The sequence below is a fragment of the Neoarius graeffei genome, chromosome 20 (assembly GCF_027579695.1).
Source record: "Neoarius graeffei isolate fNeoGra1 chromosome 20, fNeoGra1.pri, whole genome shotgun sequence".
Taxonomy (NCBI): domain Eukaryota; kingdom Metazoa; phylum Chordata; class Actinopteri; order Siluriformes; family Ariidae; genus Neoarius; species Neoarius graeffei.
The window spans coordinates 15,085,477-15,097,152 of NC_083588.1; the positions used below are offsets into that span (position 1 = coordinate 15,085,477).

Genomic DNA, 11,676 nt, shown 5'->3' on the forward strand with positions numbered 1-11,676 from the left:
GGGCCCCCTGGGCCAGGAGGCCCCAAGCAGTTGCCTGCCTTGCCTGTTCACAAGCTGCGCACCTGGCTATCAGTTTATGTTTTGTTTTGTATCACATTTGGGAGGAAATACAATTTAAAATGATTATTTTTTAAGAATTTAAATAAACTTAATGAATTTGATTCCCCTGGGTTTAAAAAACAAACAAACCAGTCAAATTGGACATATTCAATCTACAACCCCTATTCCAAAAAAGTTGGGACAAAGTACAAATTGTAAATAAAAACGGAATGCAATAATTTACAAATCTCAAAAACTGATATTATATTCACAATAGAACATAGACAACATATCAAATGTCGAAAGTGAGATATTTTGAAATGTCATGCCAAATATTGGCTCATTTGAAATGTCATGACAGCAACACATCTCAAAAAAGTTGGGACAGGGGCAATAAGAGGCTGGAAAAGTTAAAAGGTACAAAAAAGGAACAGCTGGAGGACCAAATTGCAACTCATTAGGTCAATTGGCAATAGGTCATTAACATGACTGGGTATAAAAAGAGCATCTTGGAGTGGCAGCGGCTCTCAGAAGTAAAGATGGGAAGAGGATCACCAATCCCCCTAATTCTGCACCGACAAATAGTGGAGCAATATCAGAAAGGAGTTCGACAGTGTAAAATTGCAAAGAGTTTGAACATATCATCATCTACAGTGCATAATATCATCAAAAGATTCAGAGAATCTGGAAGAATCTCTGTGCGTAAGGGTCAAAGCCGGAAAACCATACTGGGTGCCTGTGATCTTCGGGCCCTTAGACGGCACTGCATCACATACAGGCATGCTTCTGTATTGGAAATCACAAAATGGGCTCAGGAATATTTCCAGAGAACATTATCTGTGAACACAATTCACCGTGCCATCCGCTGTTGCCAGCTAAAACTCTATAGTTCAAAGAAGAAGCCGTATCTAAACACGATCCAGAAGTGCAGACGTCTTCTCTGGGCCAAGGCTCATTTAAAATGGACTGTGGCAAAGTGGAAAACTGTTCTGTGGTCAGATGAATCAAAATTTGAAGTTCTTTATGGAAATCAGGGACACTGTGTCATTCGGACTAAAGAGGAGAAGGACGACCCAAGTTATCAGCGCTCAGTTCAGAAGCCTGCATCTCTGATGGTATGGGGTTGCATTAGTGCGTGTGGCATGGGCAGCTTACACATCTGGAAAGACACCATCAATGCTGAAAGGTATATCCAGGTTCTAGAGCAACATATGCTCCCATCCAGACGACGTCTCTTTCAGGGAAGACCTTGCATTTTCCAACATGACAATGCCAAACCACATACTGCATCAATTACAGCATCATGGCTGCGTAGAAGAAGGGTCCGGGTACTGAACTGGCCAGCCTGCAGTCCAGATCTTTCACCCATAGAAAACATTTGGCGCATCATAAAACGGAAGATACGACAAAAAAGACCTAAGACAGTTGAGCAACTAGAATCCTACATTAGACAAGAATGGGTTAACATTCCTATCCCTAAACTTGAGCAACTTGTCTCCTCAGTCCCCAGACGTTTACAGACTGTTGTAAAGAGAAAAGGGGATGTCTCACAGTGGTAAACATGGCCTTGTCCCAACTTTTTTGAGATATGTGGTGTTGTCATGAAATTTAAAAAATCACCTAATTTTTCTCTTTAAATGATAAATTTTCTCAGTTTAAACATTTGATACGTCATCTATGTTCTATTCTGAATAAAATATGGAATTTTGAAACTTCCACATCATTGCATTCCGTTTTTATTTACAATTTGTACTTTGTCCCAACTTTTTTGGAATCGGGGTTGTAACTACTGCACTATATTGAGGAACGTCACACTTTTGTGGCTTTATTTCTCCTGGTATTGGTATCAGTTTTTGTTTTTTAATCACATTTGGGCGGAAATACAATTTAAAAGGCTTATTTTGAGCTGCTACACTAGGTCACTTATTTTTGCAGCATAATAACACAGGATTAAACTCCACTCACGTTTTCTGCTGTAATTTGATTTAATTAAATAGAAAATTAACGTATTTAATGCGTTATTAGACAGAGGTGTTAAATTTTTCAATCTCTCTCTCTCTCTCTCTTTTTTTTTCTGATTGACCTGAAGCGATTTGAATCTCCCGGACGCATGCGTGAAACTGTGCGCACGCGCAGTCCGGATCTAGTCGCGCGCAGTCATAGTTACGTCAAGGAGGGACGAAAGAACAATTACGAATGATCTGATTGGTCGGGAATAAAAAGAGGCGGGGTTTAAAGGAAGCAAATCTGGCTGGCGATTGGTTGTTTATCTTGCATGAAAGAGAAAATAGCTTCTGCTCGGACTTGCTGTTGAAGCTGTGGAGTGAGCGTCAATGGAGGGATTGGAGTGCTGAAGTTAAACTTCCCGTGAAGGTAACATCGCGATCTCCTTTAATCTGCGGTTATTTGTTGATATTAGGTGATCTGATGTACGTGTTGACGCTGAGAAAGATCCTCGTACTGTCTGATGAATCCTAACCGGATGATGAATCTGATAAAGTCAGGTTTAATTTTTGTTTTCTTTGAGAAATCCATGTGAAAACACGAGCACCGATTTGTCCAGAATAAAATGGTTTAAAGAGACTGAAGACTACACGGCATCCAGCAGCATGCTGCTTTCTTCTCTCTGTGGGTTTGGGGAAGTTCATGTTTTTGTGTGTTTTAAGCGAGTATGAACATGTCCAGGGCTGGGCACAACAGCTCAGCACAGTCAATAAGAGCAGGCTGCTATTAGAAAACATATATATTTTTTTTTTATTCATTGGCGATCAAAGATTTTTATTCTTTTCATAGTGAACATTAGATGAAGGCGAGACATTGGTTGTGAGTCTTGTTTTTATATTTAATAATAGATTTCACAGTCAATAATTATTTGTCAGTGTTTAGGTGGATATTTTCTGGATTGGAACTTTTTTTTCCCCCCTAAACCACAAAAATCTGCATTTCTTTATGCAAATGAGGCTTCATCCAATTTCATATGTGCAAAATTACACACACACACACAACACACTCTCCAGAAGACTGACAGAGCAGTTTACTGTTTTTTTTTTTTTTCTTTTTACACATGTATTATAATACATAGGGCCAAATTACTCAATTCTGATTGGTCAATCAACAATCAAGGAGGGCTTGGCTAGTTCGTTGCTTGGTTACGGTTCCAAAAATTAGCAAATTTTGTCAACAAAATGGCTGACTCAGCAATGCCGCGTTTCGCTAGATTTGACAGCAAGAAGGTCCGGGTTCGAGCCCCGTGGCCGGCGAGGGCCTTTCTGTGTGGAGTTTGCATGTTCTCCCCGTGTCCGCGTGGGTTTCCTCCGGGTGCTCCGGTTTCCCCCACAGTCCAAAGACATGCAGGTTAGGTTAACTGGTGATTCTAAATTGACCGTAGGTGTGAATGTGAGTGTGAATGGTTGTCTGTGTCTGTGTCAGCCCTGTGATGACCTGGCGACTTGTCCAGGGTGTACCCTGCCTTTCGCCCGTAGTCAGCTGGGATAGGCTCCAGCTTGCCTGCGACCCTGTAGAACAGGATGAAGCGGCTACAGATAATGAGATGAGATGAGAAGAAATGATAAACCAATTGAAAGCTGCGAGCAAAAATGGCAGCACGGTGGTGTAGTGGTTAGCACGGTCGCCTCACAAGAAGAAGGTTCTGGGTTCGAAGTTTGCATGTTCTCCCCATGTCTGCGTGGGTTTCCTCCGGGTGCTCCAGTTTCCCCCATGCGGTTAGGTTAATATGGGACGGCCTTGGGCTGAGGTGCCCTTGAGCGAGGCACCGAACTCCCAACTGCTCCCCGGGCGCTGTTAGCATGGCTGCCCACTGCTCTGGGTATGTGTGTGTGCTCATTGCTCATGTGTGTGTTCACTGCTTCAGATGGGTTAAATGCAGAGAGGAAATTTCACAAGTGTGTGATGAATAAAAGTTGTGCTTTCTTTCTTTCTTTTTAAGAAATGGGCCACAGAAAGACAAATACACTACTCTGTAGTGGCATATGAATGCTGGGAGATCGACAAGGTGCTATCACAGTTTTATGCAGAAGTGAGCAAAGAAAATGGGGAAAACTGCGAACCAGACTCTCTTAAAGTAATGCAGGCTTTTGTAAAGAAGTTCCAATAAAATTTTGTAAACCACTTTCAAAATCCTTGTGTCGTGTCGCCGTGCCATGACGAAAGACGCTTTAAAAACCGATTCAAACGTGCAAGATAGTCTTGCGCCCTGATTGGTTCAGAAAACGTGAATGACAAATGTTGTGAACTTGAATGGCTTCCGAAGTATGAATTTGGTCCGATATATTATAAACAAGTAATCGTATGGTTCCTCGTAAAATTAAGGATCAATTTCACTCGTGATTTTGCGACTCGGGCAATTTTCAAAACTTCGAAATCACTTGTGAAATTAATCCTTAATTTTACTCGGCCCCATACGATTACCTATACTAATCAAGAAAGTACTCTGCACCGTTATAATTCTTTTTAAAAATCCATTTTCGGTATAAAATCTAATCTAAAGCCGAGAAATATTTTGAGAAATTCTGCTGTGAAAAGCTTCTAAATATGATGAGGAAAATTTAATGAATGAACATTATCTGGAAACTTATCGATACATCCAGTACCAGTCAAAAGTTTGGACACGCTTCCTAATTCAATGTTTTTTTTTTTTTTTCTTTATTTTTATGAATTAAGACACTTCATGTCTGAAAGTGCCTGATTGTAATGCTTTAAAATGAATGTATATCATTCGTTATGACCAAAATGAATTAATAAAGCTGGGGAGGGAAATATTAATTATGCTATTTTATTATCAAGCACAAAACTATCGATAAATCGCAGCTTCCGGATCCCAGAAAAACGCGGCCTTGCCTCAGGGCTAATCTCGCATGACGTCATGCGTGGAACCCCGGTTATTGTCGTTCATCTGACTCCGTACTTGTTTACATACTGAAATTGGATATTGTTGTTGGAATCTGACAAAAATAACCATGTGAAAGCGCTGCGTTGTGTTTGGATGTTCAAATCCATATACAACAGGACATTCAGTGCACGAATTTCTGAGAAATGACACTAATCTAAAGCGGCAGTGGGTGAGGTTTGTGCAAACGAAGCAGGCAGATTTCGTGTCACTGACTCGTTATAAATCTGGTTCATCAAGTGTTCACCACCAGAACGACCACATGGGAATTATTGGAGCAAAAAAAGAAAGCTGATCTGACATTTGGGCAGGTCGTCGATTCCCTTATTATCGCCCGCTTCATTTTTTTTCTTTCAGTAATTACGCTGAATAAGTGTACGTTTTAAAGATTATATTTCTGCATTTTTTGAGGTACGTGTAAATATTTCCCCTATATATTGCAGTGGCTGGCTTAGAATAAAAATCCACAAACCAATCTGTTTCCAGTTTTCTCTGGCTGGTGGTGCGCTATCGACGGTGAGCGGGACTGTTGTGAAGTGGCATCAGTTTCTCGTCTTGGAGGCTGAAAAAGATAACCATTTACTCCAGAATATCCTTGATAAATCATCTGCCCCTTCATCCGACATATAAAAATCCCAATCACTATCAGAATTCTCTCCAAAACATGATTCCATATCGAGACTGGTCTAACCACTGCTGCGTACAGGAACAAAATTGATACCTGGATTGTTACACCTGTGACGTCGCACGCCCCTTCAGGATCTTCCGGTTCAGTCTCGGTGGATTCCGTGAAAATCGGCTGATCTTATATGGAATCAATTTTGTGCCAAAATGTTCATACAATACTTTTGAAATATCAAACAAAAACGACAAATCAAAATCCAACAAAAAAGTCAATTTTTTTTAGACTGGCAAACAAATTATTCGTGTAATCGTGCAAAATATCAGTCTATTACTCTTCAGAAACCTTTTATTTTTGTTCCGCGTCTTTCTCAGTTTTGCTTGACGTAATTTATTTTGGTTGCGATTCCAGCTTTCTCGTTTGCGCTCCCTGACTTTTTGCTTGCAGTTTTGGCACAAACTTCACGTGTGGGTGGGCTGTCCAGGAATGCATTCCCATTGGCTAACTTGTGTTTGACTGACAGCTACACTCAGCCATTCCCTACTCGGATTCTGGCGGACTGTTTGACGAGTGACCGATCCATTGACGGTAAACAAGGATCGAGTGGACTTCAGTGGCGACTATGATATTGAATTTACACTTTGTTGAATTAATTCAATATCATAGTCGCCACTGAAGTCCTCGTTTACCGTCAATGGATCGGTCACTCATCAAACAGTCCGCCAGAATCCGAGTTTTGGTTGTATGAACTGATCCTGTCGTCTTCATTATTATTTGGATCACAGCCACAATCTCATCTCATCTCATTATCTCTAGCCGCTTTATCCTTTTACAGGGTCACAGGCAAGCTGGAGCCTATCCCAGCTGACTACGGGCGAAAGGCGGGGTACACCCTGGACAAGTCGCCAGGTCATCACAGGGCTGACACATAGACACAGACAACCATTCACACTCACATTCACACCTACGGTCAATTTAGAGTCACCAGTTAACCTAACCTGCATGTCTTTGGACTGTGGGGGAAACCGGAGCACCCGGAGGAAACCCACGCGGACACGGGGAGAACATGCAAACTCCACACAGAAAGGCCCTCGCCGGCCCCGGGGCTCGAACCCAGGACCTTCTTGCTGTGAGGCGACAGCGCTAACCACTACACCACCGTGCCGCCCCACAGCCACAATGACGTCTCTAAATGCATTTGCTGTTGTCATGGATTTTTGGAAATGGGCTGGAAAGTACTATGATAAAATATCACTCTCACAATCAAGAATGTCACGCTATACTTCTCTGAGGTGTCGTAATTAACTCTACAATACTCACAGATTCAGTTCATATTCACAGTAAAGAACAGCAAATTGGATGTTTTTCAACTGTTTTTGAAGAAAAAAAAATATTTTTTAAACATCTGATTATTGCTTTGCTTTGTTAGGACTTTGGTCGTAACCCTAGTGTGACTTAAATAAATGTCATAAAACATGATGACTAAATCTCCTCTCATTATCTCTAGCCGCTTTATCCTGTTCTACAGGGTCACAGGCAAGCTGGAGCCTATCCCAGCTGACTACGGGCGAAAGGCAGGGTACACCCTGGACAAGTCGCCAGGTCATCATAGGGCTGACACATAGACACAGACAACCATTCACACTCTCATTCACACCTACGGTCAATTTAGAGTCACCAATTAACCTAACCTGCCTGCCTTTGGACTGTGGGGGAAACCGGAGCACCCGGAGGAAACCCACGCAGACACGGGGAGAACATGCAACCTCCGCACAGAAAGGCCCTTGCCAGCCACGGGCCTTGAACCCGGACCTTCTTGCTGTGAAGCGACAGCGCTAACCACTACACCACCGTGCTGCCCATGATGACTAAATATTTCTCGCAATATAGCTTCCCCCGATTCAGTGTAGAACGAGAGTTGCTGTCTTCGTCAGGGTTCGACGAGCTGTAGATACAGTCTTCAATATATGTTAGAAAAACCATACAATAGTTTCTTGCAGCAACGATATCAGTTGTGCATGAGTGTTTTCAGTTTTTCGTCCTGCTCCACTGGATGTTCAGTAACCACAAGTGTGCAAAATTTATGAAACAGATGACAGCCTGCAGACGCAAAACCACTGGGGCCGAGTCTGCCTCGTTTCTAACTGAATAAAATTTCACTGCACTGAAAAATCACAGGAGCTTGGTGCTCTGATTGGAAGAAGCCACACCCACACACACACACACACACACGTGCACTCATTCCTTTTTCATGAATTTTCCCATATAGTTTGCTCAGAAAGCATGTCATTTGTGAATACGTGAATAAAGACGCACAGAAAAACTCCGAATTGTGCACAAATGCTACTTTCCTCAACGTTCCTATGAATGATTTTTTAAAATGCACACACACAAAAAATTTCATTATCTTAAAATGATCAGCATGTGAATGTCTCCATTTAGAAAACACCCCAAAATGTCCTTATATGGTGGGGCACAAAAAGGCAGGTTAAGAAATTAGTCATGGTTGTTTTCGGTTAAAATGGCAAGTGACGTGCAAACTGAAATTGTGGTTCTGGTGGCTAAGTTAGAGGTCAGGAAAAAAAAATAATAATTTGGTACCTTTAGTACGAATGGACCTAAAATACTCATCAAAGACTGTCTGACCTTGAAAAATGTGTTCTGCGTAATGCACCATTGACACGAGGTGTTCCACCAAAACAAATAGAGTGAAGTTCAATGGCTTTTACTTGTTTGATATCTTTATACTGCATGTAGGTAGATTAGTGTAGTACACAAGGTGTACTAGGCATTTACGACATCTGTCATATTACTTAATTACAATGGCACCTGTCAAGGGGTGGGATATATTAGACAGCAAGAGAACAGTCAGTTCTCGAAGTCGATGTGTTGGAAGCAGGAAAAATGGGCAAGCGTAAGTGAGCGACTTTGACAAGGGCCAGATTGTGATGGCTAGATGATTGTGTCTGAGCATCTCCATTATGGCACATCTTGTGGGGTGTTCCAGGCATACCTACCAAAAGTAGTCCAAGGAAGGATGACCAGTGAACCAGCGACAGGGTCATGGGTGTCGAAGGCTAGCCCATATGATCCAGTCCCACAGAAGAGCTACTGTAGCACAAGCTACTCAAAAAGTTAATGCTGACACCTTTCTGTTTTAGCCAGCATTAACTTTTTGAGCGGTTTGTCCAACAGTAGCTCTTCTGTGGGACTGGACCATATGGGCCAGCATTTGACACCCATGCAAATCAATGAGCCTGTCGCTGGTTCACCGGTTGTCCTTCCTTGGACCACTTTTGGTAGGTACTAACCACTGCATACTGGGAGCACCCCACAAGATGTGCCATTATGGAGATGTTCAGACCCAATCATCTCGCCATCACAATTTGGCCCTTATCAAAGTCGCTCACTTACGCTTGCCCGTTTTTCCTGCTTCCAACACATCAACTTCGAGAACTGACTGTTCTCTTGCTGTCTAATTTTTCCCACCCCTTGACAGGTGCCATTGGAATGAGATGGCGTTCTTCACTTCACCTGTCAGTGTTTTTAATTTTCTGGCTGATCGGTGTATATTAAAGTGATAAATATTGACAAAATTACCATTTTTATAAAATCTCTGTTTTATGGGTTGAAAATATCTCTAAGCACCATCTACTGGTAAAAATCATCTTGAACTTTGCAAGGCTGATGTAGAGTCGACTGTTACCCCTTTTCCACCAAATCAGTTCCAGGGCTGGTTCGGGGCCAGTGCTGGTGCTGGTTCACAACTCGTTCAACTTGCAAGCCAGCTGAGAACCAGTTTCCTTTTCCATAGCTCGCGGTGCTAAGGGAAGCCACGTCATTACGTCGCTGTATACGTCAGTTACGTCACTACGTTTGCATAAACCGTGGCGCGAATATCGAAGCAAAAACAACACGGAAGAAGCAGCAGCAGTAACAACAACAACAACAATAATAATAATAATAATAATAATAATAATGGATGACTTCGTGTTTGTACAGCTGCTGCTTCTCGTCGCTTAAAAATGGTGATCTTTCGCGGTCTTATTGTTGTTGGTCTTAACAACTCCGCCCCCCCTGCTGACGGAAGTGGTTCTTTCCTCTGGCCCAGCAAAGAGTTGGTGCTAGCCTGGAACTGGTTTTTCTGGCCCCAGAGCCAGTTCTTTGTCAGTGGAAACAGAAAACCCAGTTCCAAACTAAGCACTGGCCCCGAACCAGCCCTGGAACTGCTTTGGTGGAAAAGGGGCATCTTTGGTACTTCTCTCCATCATGAAATTTTTATTTTAAAAAAAGAATGTTAACGCCATCTAATCAGAGGTGGGCAGCCCACCACCCCCAGCCCATATATGCTGATCAAGACTTGCTAAACAACTCCTGCCTCACATATCCACACCCTCCTCCCTATCCTGCCCGCTCTCAGCCCCTTGCCCACATTTTCAGAAGTATGCCATGGGTGGAGTTCTGCTCAGAGCTGGGGGTGAAGTTACACTTGAATAATGTGTAATAGATTTCAAGTAAAATGTCTTGTTAAGGGGCGGCACAGTGGTGTAATGGTTAGCGCTGTCGCCTCACAGCAAGAAGGTCCTGGGTTCGAGCCCCGTGGCCGGCGAGGGCCTTTCTGTGTGGAGTTTGCATGTTCTCCCTGTGTCTGCGTGGGTTTCCTCTGGGTGCTCTGGTTTCCCCCACAGTCCAAAGACATGCAGGTTAGGTTAACTGGTGACTCTAAATTGACCGTAGGTGTGAATGTGAGTGTGAATGGTTGTCTGTGTCTATGTGTCAGCCCTGTGATGACCTGGCGACTTGTCCAGGGTGTACCCCGCCTTTCGCCCGTAGTCAGCTGGGATAGGCTCCAGCTCGCCTGCGACCCTGTAGAACAGGATAAAGCGGCTAGAGATAATGAGATGAGATGAGACCATGTCATTTTTTGATGTGGTCAAGTTTTGTGTCAGGAGACGTTTTATTTCGCATTTTTGGAAGGAGACTTCAGTCAAACTATTCGTTTAGGTTTTCTGACGTGGGAAAGTCTTCAGGACGGAGGACTTTGTGGTTTTCCGGTTTCTCAGTAACATGACAAGTGAATTTCTTTTTTTTCTATCAAGTCCAAAAGAGAGCAAAAAAAAAAAAGGGGGGGGGGGAAGAGGCTTGTGAGGGATCAGGTATAACTTTTGTAATTGCTATAACTTGGTGCACTACACAGTGCCCTTGATTCTCTGGTGTCGGGAGCAGGGAGAGTAACGAGGTTGATAAAGCTCCAGCAATTGTTTTAAATATAAATTTACCCATAACCTTTGAGAACATAGTTGGTATTCTAGAACCATGCTGAATGAACATGTACAGTTCATTGTATGTCGCGTACACACGTCTAAGTGTGTGTATGTATCTCTGAACCTCAAGTGCAGTTTGGATCACTTCCTTTAGTCATAACAGCAGCTGATTGCATCATCCTCCTCTCATCAGGGATGGAGAACTGATCCGAGTTTTAGTTATGCTATGACTAACAGATCTTTGTCTCTTCTTCATAAAGACACGTCTTTTAATATTGTAATTTGTTCTCCATGATGAAGCCTTTTTATTACAAGAGATGAAGAAGCAGAAGATGAAGACTACTCGAAGTGTGTGATACAGCCACAATTTTATAGCATGAGATTTTCTGAAGTACAGATTGAATTTCAAAAGGTACATATCGCAGTATACACACTTGACCGAAATTTTATTCTGAAACATTCACAAGTGGCTTACAAAGAAAAGAAAAAAAACCCCAGCAACAACACATACCATACATTCAGAACTTTTGAACCACAATAGGACACACAAACGTTTACAAAAAAGGTTTGTGTGTGTTGTTTTTTTTTTTTTTTTTGTGAACAATCAGAGGCGCTGTGTCAGGACCGGTCTGTCGGACTTTGTGGACAATTCAATAGAATCCACTCCACTCCTGTGTGTTCTATTGGCAGGATCAACAATGGTACATTGGTTATGAAAGCTTGAGTTACGGAGTCTGTACATTTTTAAAAAATGGAGTGGAACAATTTTTGTATACAAGTAAAAGATGAAAAAACAAGAAAAATAAAGCATATACAACCCCGATTCCAAAAAAGTTGGGACAAAG

At 42.3% G+C, this 11,676-nt stretch overlaps 1 protein-coding gene across 1 annotated transcript in view; it reads left to right on the forward strand.

Annotated features, from left to right (window-relative positions):
* The first annotated feature begins 2,303 nt into the window (after positions 1 to 2,303).
* The window catches only part of crlf3 (cytokine receptor-like factor 3), a 48,996-nt gene continuing 39,623 nt past the window's right edge, over positions 2,304 to 11,676 (forward strand). The window contains exon 1 of the mRNA XM_060901308.1: positions 2,304 to 2,412. The gene's annotated coding sequence lies outside the window, so the exon portion shown is untranslated. The remainder of the gene's footprint in view (positions 2,413 to 11,676) is intronic.